This window comes from Lissotriton helveticus, chromosome 2_1, assembly GCF_964261635.1.
Source record: "Lissotriton helveticus chromosome 2_1, aLisHel1.1, whole genome shotgun sequence".
NCBI classification, from domain to species: Eukaryota; Metazoa; Chordata; class Amphibia; order Caudata; family Salamandridae; genus Lissotriton; species Lissotriton helveticus.
Window position 1 is genome coordinate 795,708,366 of NC_136059.1, and position 13,995 is coordinate 795,722,360.

A 13,995-nucleotide genomic window follows, 5' to 3' on the forward strand; every position below is an offset into this window, starting at 1 on the left:
TTTCGTGGTGAAATGCGCACAATACAGATTTGAAATAGGCATAATTTATATAATTCAATAGCATTCCCTGCAAACAAGGTTCACTACATACATGGATGGAATAATCCCAATCTTAACCACCTGCGCTTCAAGGGCTCCCACCAAAGGCGTTCTCTTGGGAGCTTTACACACGTGCATTTTCATATACTAAAACATGTTTTGATTGCCATTTTGCTGCTTATTTCAAAACCAAGATTGCTATCTCAATAGTCAACGGTATTTTTTTTAATGATTTCTCTCTCACTCATCAAAAATCAAAACATTTTTTCAATAAGTATATTTTCTTTAATTAAACCTTGTTATTTTCTAGGTGAAGTTGTAAGACATTATGCATCTTGTCACGGTTCTGAAGTTTTTTCCATTTACAGGTCCTCCTAGAAAATAAAAAAAATGCTTGCTTGGTCATGTGTTTAACATCGCATGCTTGCCAACACCAGCATGTAGGTTAGAGTGAACCCAGCTCTACTCCTGAAATTTAGGATTTGGGGCTAGGGGCCAGATGTACAACTGTTTTTTGCAGTCACAAACGGGAAATCAGCCCATTTGCAACCGCAAAATTGGTGTGCCCCATGTACAAACCCTATTTTGCGAGTCGGTAAGCTATTACCGACTCGCAAAATAGGGTTTGTGACTCGCTATTAGGAAAGGGCATGCCAAGGGAGTCCCTTCCTAATAGTGACTCGCAATTCAATGTACGTTTGTTTTGCGACCACATTTGCAGTCACAAAACATTTGCAGTTTACCACCTACTTCAAGTAGGGGTAAGCCACTCGCAAACAGGAGGGGGTTCCCACGAGACCCCTTCCCCTTTGTGAGTGTTTGCGAAAGTATTTTTTAAGAGCAGGCAGGGGTCCCACGGACCACTGCATACTCTTAAAAAAAGAAACATAAACGTTGAATTTTTCTTTTTTAAATGCATCTTGTTTTCCTTTAAGGAAAACAGGGTGCATTTTTAAAAAAACTGCTTCATTAAAAAAGCAGTCACATACATGGTGGTCTGCTGGCCCCAGCAGGCCACCATCCATGGGAGTGGTAGCCATTCCTAACGGGGTCGCAAATAGCACCTGCTTCATAAATATTATTGAGGCAGGCAATTTGTGACCCCATTAGGAATCGCTTACAGTGTATGAGACACTGTTATAAATTGCCTTTTGCGAGTCGCAAAATGTAAAGGTCGTACATCGGCCCAATTTCCCAATTGCGATTCTTTCTAAATCGCAATTAGGAAATCGGTATTCCTAATGTCTGAAACTCTTTTGAGTTTCATTTGCGTTTCCTAATGGGTCGCAAATAGACCTACCTCAATGGGCATTTTAAACAATTTAAAGTGAGAGCACTTACAATACTCCTAAAAACGTCCCCTATGCCTTGACATCTGAGATTCACAGCAAACAGTAATGTAAGAATGTGTTATTAGATGGTGACAAGGTATTGGGCGAGCGTACTACATTGCACCGCCATTTCCTGACTTCATAACTGGTACTTGTGACATTTTAAGCTGACATTGAACAGACTGGTGAGTCTAGAAGCAGCATTCACGTCCAGATGCAACAACTGGTACAAACGCCGTTCCCGAAAGTTAACTTCAATAGTGCAATCCATGTGCACTTAAAATGGAGGTTGACAATTGTACTGGTGCACATTTTACTTGCAATTGTACTTGAATCAATGCTATGTACCCGAACCCAAGGATGGTCGGAACAACGGCCGTTACTTCAGGGTCAAACAGTGGTTCAGAAAGTATATGGATACAGATTATGTAGGAAGTTGAGCATGCACCGAGTAGATACCACTCGTTTTAAAAATGACTTGCTGCTGGTAAGGGAATGCGATTCATCTTGTTTCCGTTCTCTAGGGGTAGGCAGAAAAAGAGTTCCATGTGCCAATCTATGTACAGAGCTGTAGTTATGCTCGTTTTTGCTCATGTATTACTACCATCCTTTCACCACAGGAACCACAGGCTGTACACTTCAACGTGTGTGTCTGTGTCACTTAGCACATGAACAAGCCGGCACCGCAGTCTTGCCAGATGAGGCTCGGAAAGCCATGCCCTTCCTTTTGTGTTTGAAGATCATTGTTCAGAGGCAGCCCGCCCAGCCGGACACGGCTCCACCCGAGTATCTAATCATGCTGATTTGTAGCCACTCCAGACAAAGAAAAATGTAAAGTGGATGTGAACAAGTGCAAACAGTTACACAGTTATGCGATCTTCCTGCTCCAGCACACCAGTAAAAGTTCTTTCTTTTACAGCTGAATAATTCATGAGGCAGAATGCATGTGGACACAGAGAGGAGTTGCACTAATAGTCTATTCAGCATGTAGCTTTGCATGTGGACTGCATTGCCGTACATTCTTAGATCTTTAAATACAGTAGGACACATCATTTCAAATGCATAGGATGCCGTGCATTTAAATGCATATGGTGTAGAGAAAATGGCTTTTGAAGAAAACAGTCTTTCAGTACACCCCACATTTTCAAGATGGTTCTCTACAAACAGTAGAATAAATATAATCCGACCCTCTTCCCCCCCAGCTGCGCGAGCATCTCACAGGCCCTCCCGCCGTTCCTCCTTTCCCTACAAATGTAATTATGTTCACCAAGAAACGTGTGGCATTATAACGGCCGCAGTTTATTCACATATAAGTTGGTACACACTTGTAATGATGCCACTGGTCATCAACATGCTTATTTCTGGCTTATATTGGATTTCCACATAAAGCATTTCATAGCAGGTTATACATTGTATATTCTATAGCATATTCACAATCCTAACTAGCCTAACTTTTCAATGCACCAACCTTACAGGCATGCTGTCTTTACAAGGTTGTCATAAATCGCTTCAAATTGCTGTGACAGCTCTACTTTTGTCACGTGGCTTCGAGGCTTCAACTTGCAACCGAATGTGTGGCGTTCGTGGCCGTGTCCATACCTGGGCTGCAAGTGCTGTGTCCACCCAGCACTGACCATTTCTTCCTTTCTTGCCTGCAAGCAAAAGTATCCCTGCCGTGAGGCATCCCAAGGACCTTGTCCTGGCACTTGTCTCAAGAGTCCCTGCCGTAAGGCATCCCAAGAACCTTGTTCGGGCATTCCCCTTTTACGTCCTTCTGTGAAGATCTTTATTGGTAAACCTCTTGACTCCCTGCCAACCTAGTCTCACTGCGGCTGCGACGCCCGCATTCTCTGGTGTAGGTGGTTGGGATCCATTTTCTTTTGCGACAAAGATGGGGACTGCTTGTCCCAGCTGCCTTTCATGGATGTGCTTATTACCATGCCCCACCTTCTTGATTGGGCCTTTTGAACCCAAACTCCCCTGGTCATTTGCTGACACTTTCTTATGATGTGCTCTTGCGCCCTGCTGCTGCCGTGCCAGTGTCTGCTGCCCACAAAGGTGTTAGTCACCTTCCCTCTAAGGTCAGCTATGCCTTCCGGTTGGTGGTAAAATTTGAGAATGTAAGTCTTTCATAGTATACATGCAGTTGGCCTCCCACCAGCACCTGTTACTGTTGTATACATGTAGTGTGGTAAGGCCTGACACCCCTATCCCAAAGCATACTTGGTAACAACAACATGAGAGTGGGTGCGCTCCTCATTCTAAGCTAGTCCTGTCAACACTGAGGCCTCGATTACCAGTGCCCTGGAATGCTCCGAGGCAATTACTGCACCTAGTAAATACATACACAGCTGGGTGAGATATTTACCTGGTCCGGTAAATACCTCTTATTCTGAGAGGACTCTTAGATGGTAACAACAGGTGCAATTTGGCGCCCAGGGCAAAATGGACAGCAGGAACATTTCAGGGAATACTTTAGTGACTGAAAAAAATCTCATAATTCCAATATTCACGGCTGAATATGTTACCACCCATATGAGAATTTAGAGGTCGACTGGTAATCGGGCCATACGTGAGACGAGTAGCGCTGGTCCACCAAAATCATATGCACACGTGACCACGACAATCCACTGTAGCTACAAAGAAGGTTATTAGCAAAGCAAATAAACAAATAAATAATTGCAAGAAAGTATGTGTAGTGCATATCCATTCAAGGAAAGGCTTAGCACCAGAGATCATAAACAGGGACGACCGAATGACATATACATGACCATAGCTTGCCCCTGTGAGGGCAGAGTTGAACTTCGTGCATTGTTATGGCCACTGGTACACAACCAAGAACTCAAACATGGGAACTTCTGCTTTGGCATCTCAGCTGAGGAAATTAGGCAACGACACAATATTCTAAGTTTATGTACATATGTATATTCATTCACATAACCTCAACAGTGCAGAACAAAGGCAAGTGAAAGGCAATGGCACTCAAATCCAGTAACCAGGGATGTGCGGAATCCTGGACTTTTTAAATAAAATTCCATTAAAAATCCACAAAATTAGGCAAATGGCATGACATGTGATTTTCCAGTATCTCCGGTGAAATTTTCATATGACAGCATAATTTGGGTTAAAAAAAGAGAAAATAGATTCCAGCAACAGACTGATGCAAGCTTGGCGAAATGTCTACTGCTCAAACGGATTGTGCAAATCTGATGTGATATGTAATGCAAAATTTTGCAATTTCAAATCAGAACATGAAATTCCCACATTTTGCGAGCATAATAAGTTTTGCCTGGGCCTAGATAAAATTGAGTTATTTAGTTAGTATGCAGATGTGTATTCTTTTTATTATTAGAAGGCGGAGTAATTTGATGGAGGAACTGCTGAAATTACCAACATTGATTCAGTGAGGTGCCCATAATGGCTTAGTATAGTGAAGAATGCCTTAACAAATATCGAAGATAAGACCGACAAAAGGTGTTGGGGTTACAAGGGTTGTTCCAAGCGTGCATGATTTAGGTCTTTTAAGCAGTATTACTAAAATTATAATATAGCATTAGTAACTAACTGACTTATTTTTCAAGAGGGAAGGTAGAAAACCTACTTCACCTGCATACCTTTATATGTGAATATACCACTGATAATGAGCCTCAGCCTCTTCATTGACCATCTTGAGCATCTTCTATCACTCAAAGCAGATCACCCAGATTTATTTTTCTAGGTCATTTTTATTTTCACTTTGAAAAAACTGTCGATCCTGGACACAATGTCCAGTTTAGATCTTCATCAACTAGTCAACGGTCCACTGTTTGGACGGTATCTTTACGGACAACCCACACATAAGCTGGACAGACTCTGTTCCATTAACATTGTCAGAACACTTTGCGGTTCTTTTTAAAATTAGGCGCCTGCAAAGGACATATCGCAAACAGGCAGCAGAATCTTTTATTAGTCAGCCTTGGAACAAAGTTGAGGATAATCAATTAAACTCCAGACTTACTATATCTCATCTGAATCTAGCCATGGACCTTGATTCGGCTGTCACAAACTATCACACTTGGATAGGGGCAGCTGTGAAAGAACTGGCGCCAGCAAAAAAGCTGTTGGATTAGGCGCACACCATCCAAACCTTGGTTCAGCGATAAGCTTAAACTTCAATTTTATTTAATTTAATTGTGGGTTTATATAGCGCTAGGAATCGACTCCCGGAGGAGTATCTCCACGCTTCGACCGCTGGGGAACCCATCCTGGCTCACCCTGAGAGATGATCCCTGATGGGTATCTCTAAGGTGCGACCAAGCATCCCCGGCGGTCTGGGGGGGCCGTTGTGAAGATGAGGCAAGCTGATGCCCAGAGTTACCGAGTGTGGTTTCTGACTAGAGTAGGCACCGAGGCGAGAATTATCGAGTCCGCTGACCCTGGTCCACGACCCTGCCGCGTCGGGAATCGAACCCTGGTCCCGGGCCGTTCTCTGCTTACGGGTCTGCCGCCTCTAACCAGTGAGCCACACTTCTCCACCTAACCAGTGAGCCACACTTCTCCACAAAAACAATGCTGTCATAGATTAGAGAGAAACTGGAGATTAAATAATAATATAGATGCTAAAAAGAAATATAAAGAATCGCTCCAAATATATAAAACCTTTTCGTCACAGAGAAAGCCGTCTATTTTACAGAGCATCTAATAAATGCCCCAAAACGCTGTTTGCGACTTCCTGAAAACACCACAGCCAGTCAAGAATTCTGCAACATTCTTAGGGATACTTTTAAAAACAAAGTCAAAGCAGTTTATGATTCTTTTCTACAATCGCCCAATTGCCAAAAAACCCTGGCGAGCATCATGAAAGTAGCCCCACTTTAGAGATACCATCTGCCACTTTGTACTCATTTACAGCCTTAACTATGGAAAAAAAACTTACAATTAATTAAAACCATCAAATCAGGCTCTGCCCCCCTAAAATACTACTCTTAATGACTGAGACATTTGTCCACCCCACCCCCCCTTTCATGGTGATCTTTAATGCCATAATCACTTCGGGGAGTTATCCAGTGGAATTTAAAATAGCATCCATACTGCAACTATTAAAAAAAAAAACACTTTGAATACTGAGGGTCCACTGACTTACAGACCAATCTCAAGACTCCCTTTCCCTTCTAAGGTGGTGGAAAAAGCTATTAATTTAGAACTTTCTGCTTAAGTCACTAACAATGAAATTCTGTATTCGTCCCAATTCGGGTTTAGGGCTCATCAAAGCACAGAGCTAGCACTGATCACAGCCACAGAGGAGCTCAGACAGACGCTGGATGGCGGGGGAAGCACAGCCCTGATCCTATTAGACTTATCAGCGGCCTTTGACACTATAAGTCATAGTTTGCTGATGGACCGTTTAGCAACCATCGGGATCAGGGACAAGGCGCTCTCCCTGATAGGCTCCTTCCTATCCAACTGATCTCAGTGGGTCTCATTAGGCGATTCTTTCTCGCTCCCTTTCTCACTACCATGGTCTGTTCTTCAGGGTTCTTCTCTGGGCCCCACACTTTTCAACCTATATGTCACCCCACTGGCCAGATTAATAAAAAGTCACAGATTTGCCCTGATATTGTACTCCGTCGATACACAACTTATCGCCTCAGGACTGATTCCTGCAATTCCACTGCCAGCAGTTTCAGGACTGCATGAGCCACATTGGGATATGGATGTCAGAAAATTGCTTAAAACTCAACTTATCCAAAACAGAGGTCCTACTTTTTGGCAATAACCCTCAATTCTGGACCACCCATTGGTGGCCAGCCCAGTTAGGACCACTACCTAAAAGCAGAGAATCTGGGAGTAATCATGGATAATACATTATCCTTTGAGCCCAAATAAATTCCAGCACTTCAAGTTGCCACTTCATACAAAAAAATTTGAGGAAGATCCTACCCTCGATCCCAGTGGAACTCAGGAAAACAGTGATCTCAGTCTTGATCCTATCAAGATTGAATTACTGCAACGCCCTGCTTACCAGCTTAACAAAACATAGTATCCAAATATTGCAGATCGTCCAAAATACTGCAGCCAGAGTTCTCCTGGGTATTCCTAAATCTGAGTCTGTTACCTCCTCCCTTCCGCAGCTGCATTGGCGGATGGTAGCAAAGCAAAAGCAATTCAAATTCCTTTGCATTGCATTTAAAACATTGAATCAAACAGGCCCAATTCAACTAGCAAGCTTTTTAAAACTATATGTCCCGGCTAGGTCTCTGAGATCAGCAGAATTTAGGAATCTGATTGTACATAGGACAAAAAAGGAAAGAGTTTTGCCTGTATCGCTGCAAAACTCTGCAACACTTTTACAACTTCTTTCAAGAGAGAGACAATCTTACTAAAATTCAGGAAGAACCGAAAAACGTGGCTCTTTAGAACATAACTGTATTAATTTCTTTCCAATAAACATGTGTTTCAGGTAGTGTGTAAACACCCCAGGTTATTTTCATGCTTTATACATTATTTCATTAATTTTTTCATTCACAGAGGAGATATGTATGTTTATGTATACACAAAATGGTCATAGTCGGACTTTCCAGTGCAAAGCTATTTCTTTGATTTTTGGAAGCTGACTTTGCTCCATCGGGGGGCTTACTGGAGGTGGGGAGATCAACGCGCACTTAAGGTGCTTGTGAATCCCACAGCGTGAGATGCTGACTTTGCTCCATCAGGGGATGCGGGGGCTGGAGACTACATTCTCCAGGAGTCTTTGACGACTGGAGGTGGGGTGACCAACACACACTTAAGGCGCCCGTGAATCTTGCAGGGCAGCATGCTGGTTTTGCTCCACCTGGGGCTGCAGGGACCAGAGACTACATTCCCCAGGAGTCTTTAGTGACTGGAGGTGGGGAGACCAATGGCCAAGAGCCGGCTCGTCTGCATCGTTTGCGGCCAGACAAAGCTGGGCTGGACCACCCTTCTCTTATCCTTGGCTCACAGTAAATAATTCCAGTCATTCTACTTTTTTTCTGGTTTAGTAAGAATGATGGTTAAGAGGAACTCATCTGCCACCACCAGTAAGGAGCCAGCAATTTCGAATACTATAGTGTGTTTTCTGGCAAATGCCATGGGGGTGATTTGCCAAGAATTTGACTCTGTTGAACAGTGTCTTTCTATTGTGGTCAAACCAGACCTTGCTAAAACTGTGGGCAAACGTAAAGACAAAGCAGCTGGTACTCGGGTTACACCCCTACACCCACAACTTGCATTGGATGTTTTTACAAAGGTTAAAGGTGGCGGCCAATCAGTCTGTTGTTCTGACTCCTCACAGACTCCTGTGATCATTGTTAGTTCTACTCTATGTTTTGGGGAATTTTGTGACCAGGTTTGTCGTTTCCTTTTGGAAAAAAGATGAAGAATTCTAATTATAGCCAGTGGGGGAAAGGTGAAACGGGTTCTAGAGCAGTCGATAAAGGTGCACGGGTTGATATGTATAAATCACCTAATGCGTCTGAGAGGGGGCGAGGACAATATATCAGCTAACTGTAGTTTGGCATTTTTACAGTGAAAGATAACACCCTTTATGGATTGTATTTTTAACAGACTGCCCTCCATCGAACAGCAATTAACTAAATTACAGCCAATTCAGGCGCACGTTAACCCGCACACTAAACGGATGCTTCTACTCTAACTCCTAGGGCCTGGTTATACCCCTGTGTTACTAATTCTGCTACTCTTAACCAGAATGCTGATTTGACTTAGGGTGTGAATGTGCATGTTTTAGGCCCTTTATCTAAAAATACCGCCACATAAGCTTCCCCACCCCACCTTTACCTTTAAATTCTTCGATAAAAACTAATCTCACCTTAAATCTGCCACCAGATTATACTCCATACACTATTATTCTGAAAGGGGTTCATAAACTTAAATCGCTCTCAACAAGAGTTCTGAACAGCTGATAAATAAGGGGGTTCATTGGGTTTCAGGGAGATCTGGGCTTAGATATTCCCTGCATGATAGAAAATCTATGGTGAGGGCGGTTGAGTGGGTTGGTAACTCCCATAAATTCGACAATTACAACTGTGTTGTGATCATATCCGGGAATTAATTTGTATTCCAAGATGTATTGAACAGTTTGAATTCCATCTCAGGATTATTTTTTCCACTCAGCACCGAATCTGGTGAGACCATTTAGCAATAATAATACTTATGGGAAAGGTGTTGTGGCCTCTCATTTTGCTGCACCTGTCCATAACCGGTTTGTAGAACTGGGTCAAAGTGATACCAATGATTGAGAGTCAAGCAGAATTTCCCCTTCTCTAACAAATGTTTGCCCAGCAGACGGGGATACTCATCTGAGCTCTGCCTTCTTGATAGGTGACCCCCACATCCGATTTGAATATCTCTCTGGTATAAGACATCACAGGCGCGTCTATGGTATCGGATCTCGTGGGTCCTATCATAAGTATGGATATCAGGACCTTAGGTGGTAATCCTGCTCTAAAACTTGCATCTTGGAATGTTTCAGGCCAAGGCTCCAAGATGGATTACCCCGATTGGTCACATTTTACAAATGGTTTTGATGTTGTAAGTTGTCTCAAACATAGGCTCTTGAGTCAGTTTATATTGATGGACTCAGCTCTTTTTTGCATCAGCAGTTCCATTACGGGCTAGTAGAGCACAGTGTGATCTGTTAACTTTGGTTAGGGTACGGTTTCCTCAGGTAGTTAAATGGTCTTATTTGGATTCTCCTTAGCTTCAACTTTTGTGGTTACATTTTAGTCCGATTAATTTTTATTAATTCATTTTTATAGTAATCATTTTAATATATATATGTTAAAATGATTACTATAAAAATGAATCAATAGTGACATAGTGACCACACTTACGAATGAACTGCTCAGATTTATTGATACTCAGGAGGGACCAATAGCTTTACTGTGGATGGGTGATTTTAATATAATCTCTGTTCCCTTTCAAGCTCTTTGTCCTCCGGTCAGGTGGACAATTCTGGAGAGGCATTAACTGATTTCTGCCACTAACCCTAGAGGGAAGCACTTAATCACCTCCTTAATTACGTTTGTATCTTGCTTTTGACACATTAATCCGTTTCTAAAACCAACATACATTCACAGGGAAGGCAGAAGTTTAATAGATTACTTTTCATTACACATCTTTCTTCAAAAATTTCCGTCATAGAAACTGCGTTTAGAATCGGAGCAGAAAATAGAAAAATAATGAATTCCCCATTGCAATTTTCATCAATTTTGTCATCCGATAGCTGCCATTTTCTATTCAGAAACAGGATCAAAGCTCTGTGCTGAGTGAAGGCCCTGCTTGGGTGTACAATAAGGTGGCAGCCAGGCATAAACCACAGGGCAGGCACAGCGGTCGAATCCTACTGTACATAGCTGCAAATAGTAATTTAAATCCATAGTAATCTCTGCCATGAGCCTTTGAAGGATGTTATGTGGCTACAAGGGTATTTTAAGTGTGTTCAGGCTGGTTAACTCCAGAGTTAGGACTCTAAAGAGGACGTTTACATTCTGTAAGGTAGTATTAGACCGTTTACATTCTTTAAGGTTGTATTAGTAGATTGGGTTACATGCTTCCTTTCTACATTTTAGTAGAATTGGACATCAGATCGCAAAAGCAACGGCAAATAAATCATGGAACAAGCCATGTCCATAAATGCACCCAGGAACTGGAACCACTCCCGGTATCCATCAGGACCACCCTATTACTGCTCCAAAGGAAAGAGATGAACGACTTGCCCTCTTAAAGATCAGGGGGCGGTAAGAGTCCATTTACACTTCCAGGTACTCTAATCACTTGATATCTTTGCGCTCGACCTTGTACATTACTCTGTAATCGGGCAGATTATTCCTATAAAATCTTGCATTCATCCATACACACACATACATGCATCAGTAATTGATGAACAGTGACATTCACACAATGCGGGATGAATTATCCTTCTTGAAAATGTGGACTCTGTTAACCATACCAAGCAGCTTAATAGTAGCACTATGCAAGGGCACAAATGATTTACTAAACTGGTGCCACACGTTTTTATCGTACAAAAGGTACAGCTGATTGAAAATGAACATGATCACCATGTGGTGGGTGGTTCTATCCACATAATATCTTGTAGTGAGGAGGTCCACGCAGGTAGGTTGTAATAAAAGATGATTTATTCAAGAAGGTAACAAGTAGTTAAGTTGTGAAAGAGAGCCCCACCAGGAGCAGCCTGTCTGCTGCTCAGCCCATGACCAACTGTCACTTCACCTCTCTGAGTTCCAACATTCCGAGGCACATCATGACTCCAACATTCTATTGGGCACAGAGCACAGGCACTGGCTGAGCAGGAGGTGTCAAATACATTTCATTACAAATGCAGGATACTACACATCTACGTCAGGAAAATTAAATAGAATCTAGTGGCAATTGATGAAAACTGCAGTGTGCATGCAGCTTCTTTTCCACCTAAAGCTTTAGGACATTAAATAGAGGTCACTGTAAAGCTAGGGTATGTGTTCTCCTAGGGGTGTTTAGCTTCGCTGGAACTGAGGAGATGGGAGACGCCACAGTTTGGGGATGATGGAGGCTGAGGAGCTCTCCTCAATTGTTTGAGGGAACCTAGGGCCTTGAACAGGGTGGCAAAAATAGTGCTTTGTTATTGTAGGAAATTGGGTTACTGGTTGACGGTAAACCCCTACTCAAGCAGCAACCACAGTTCTGGTCGGGGTGAAGACACAGCAACACCAAATTAACTTGTGCTTAACCTGCCGATAGCTTGGCACAAAGCATTAAGCTTAATTTAGAGGCAATGTGTAAACAGTAAAAACGTGAAAACGCAAGGGAAATTCCACAGTAATTATTTGAGACCAAAACAACAAAATCCAAAAGTAGAACTGGAGTTATGCAATTTTAGAGATTTAAGTGAAAATAGTGACTAAAAGCACAAAGTGCCGACTATGGTCATCTGGGAGCCTGAGTGGGACAACGCCAGAAGTTCAGGGCAACTGCAATGTAGCGTGGGCAGGATACAGGGACCAAGATAGGCCTGCTGAACAAAGTCCCTTAAACCCTGGCTAGAGAGCATTCCTTGATCACGCATTGAGTATGTGTTGCATAGCGGCTGTTCCAATGAGCCGTGGCCTCTGATGCGAGTTTCAGCATCAAAGATACGTCGAGCAGTGTCGGTTTTGATGAAGCCTTATATGAGGCTTGCGATGAGAAGTCCTGTGTCATCAGCGAGGATGCCCTGGACTGAGGCTTTCAATGCAAAGTCCTGCATTGGAGATGCATCATGCAGCGGCGGTTCTCCAGGCTGAAATACGAGGTCCTGGGTCCCAGATGCATTGCGCAGCGGCAGTTCCGATGCAAAGCTGCAAGGAAATGCATCACGCTGCCACAGTTCTCCCCAAGAGTCCGTAGCTGAGCTGACAGAGCACCTTCAGGCCGGTCTCCAAGGGCCCAGTACTGAGGTGGCACTACTTGGGGGGGCAGGACCAAGAGCAGACAGAGTACAGGTGCTGGGTTTAAGGTGGTTGGAGTTTTTTGTGTCCCTGAGGCTCTGAATAGGAGGCTAGCCAACTAGCCCTTGGAGTCATCTGGTGGTCCAGGGTTCAAGATGAAGGTCTTAGGCAGAAGGGTGGCCCAGTAGCAGTCCTTCTTGGAGCAAAGCAGCACAGTAGTCCTCCTGAGTAAGTGTTCCACAGGCCCTTAGGTGCACTGAAGAGTTGAGTCTGAGGGTCTAATATTTATACTTTGAAGAATGAGGAGAAGGTTCTAGATGTTTCCACCCCAGAGATGTTTGGAATGTCCTGCCTCCCTGCCCTGCCATAGCCCCAGCTTGTCTGGGGGCACAATAGCCTGGTGTGAAACATTTTGTGAGTGTAATGAGGTAGAGCCTGTGTGATGTGTAAGTGTGGTAGGTGACAGCCCCTCCCCCTCATCAAGTTAGAGATGACCCATCCTGACAACACCTATACCCCCTTTGTCCCATGGTCTGGGGACAATATATAATGGCCAACTGCCAGCTACATCTAGTCATGCGACCCAGGATACAGGCTGCAGGCACCAAATGGTTAGGAAAAAAGAAATCATCTTTCTAAAAGTCGCATTTTCAGAATTGTGACTTAACATCCAACTTTACCCATTAAAGAGGATTTTATATTACAATTCTTTATTCACTAAACTCCACTTTCCTACCTCATCCTAACAGGAAGTTGGCACCTATTAAATAAGAAAAGGTAACCCAATGTTACCCTATGCGAGAGATTGGCCATGCAGGATTGAGTTTTTAATCCCCAGGACATGTAAAAGTTTAAAGTACACGTCCAATGTTTTAGATACGCTGCACGTTGTTTTGAGCCATTCCTATGGGTGACATATTTATTAAAAATGAAAGTTTTGGCCTGGACAAAAGTTTGTTATGCCATATCAAAATGGCAGTTAAAACTACACACATAGTCTGCAATGGCAGGCCGGAGACATGTTTACCTAAGTGGATGGCACAATAAGTGCAGCAGGCCCACTAGTAGTATTTAATTTACAGGCCCTTAGTACTTGTAGTATTGCTTTTGTATTGCTTTTCTAGGGACTTTCAAGTAAATTTAATATGCCAATTGGGTGTAAGCCAACTTTACTAGGTTTAAAG

General features: G+C 43.0%; 1 protein-coding gene across 3 annotated transcripts in view; it reads right to left on the bottom strand.

Annotated features, from left to right (window-relative positions):
* KCNN2 (potassium calcium-activated channel subfamily N member 2) overlaps positions 1 to 13,995 on the bottom strand; it is a 656,625-nt gene that overhangs the window by 80,747 nt on the left and 561,883 nt on the right. The gene's annotated exons all lie outside the window — the stretch shown is intronic.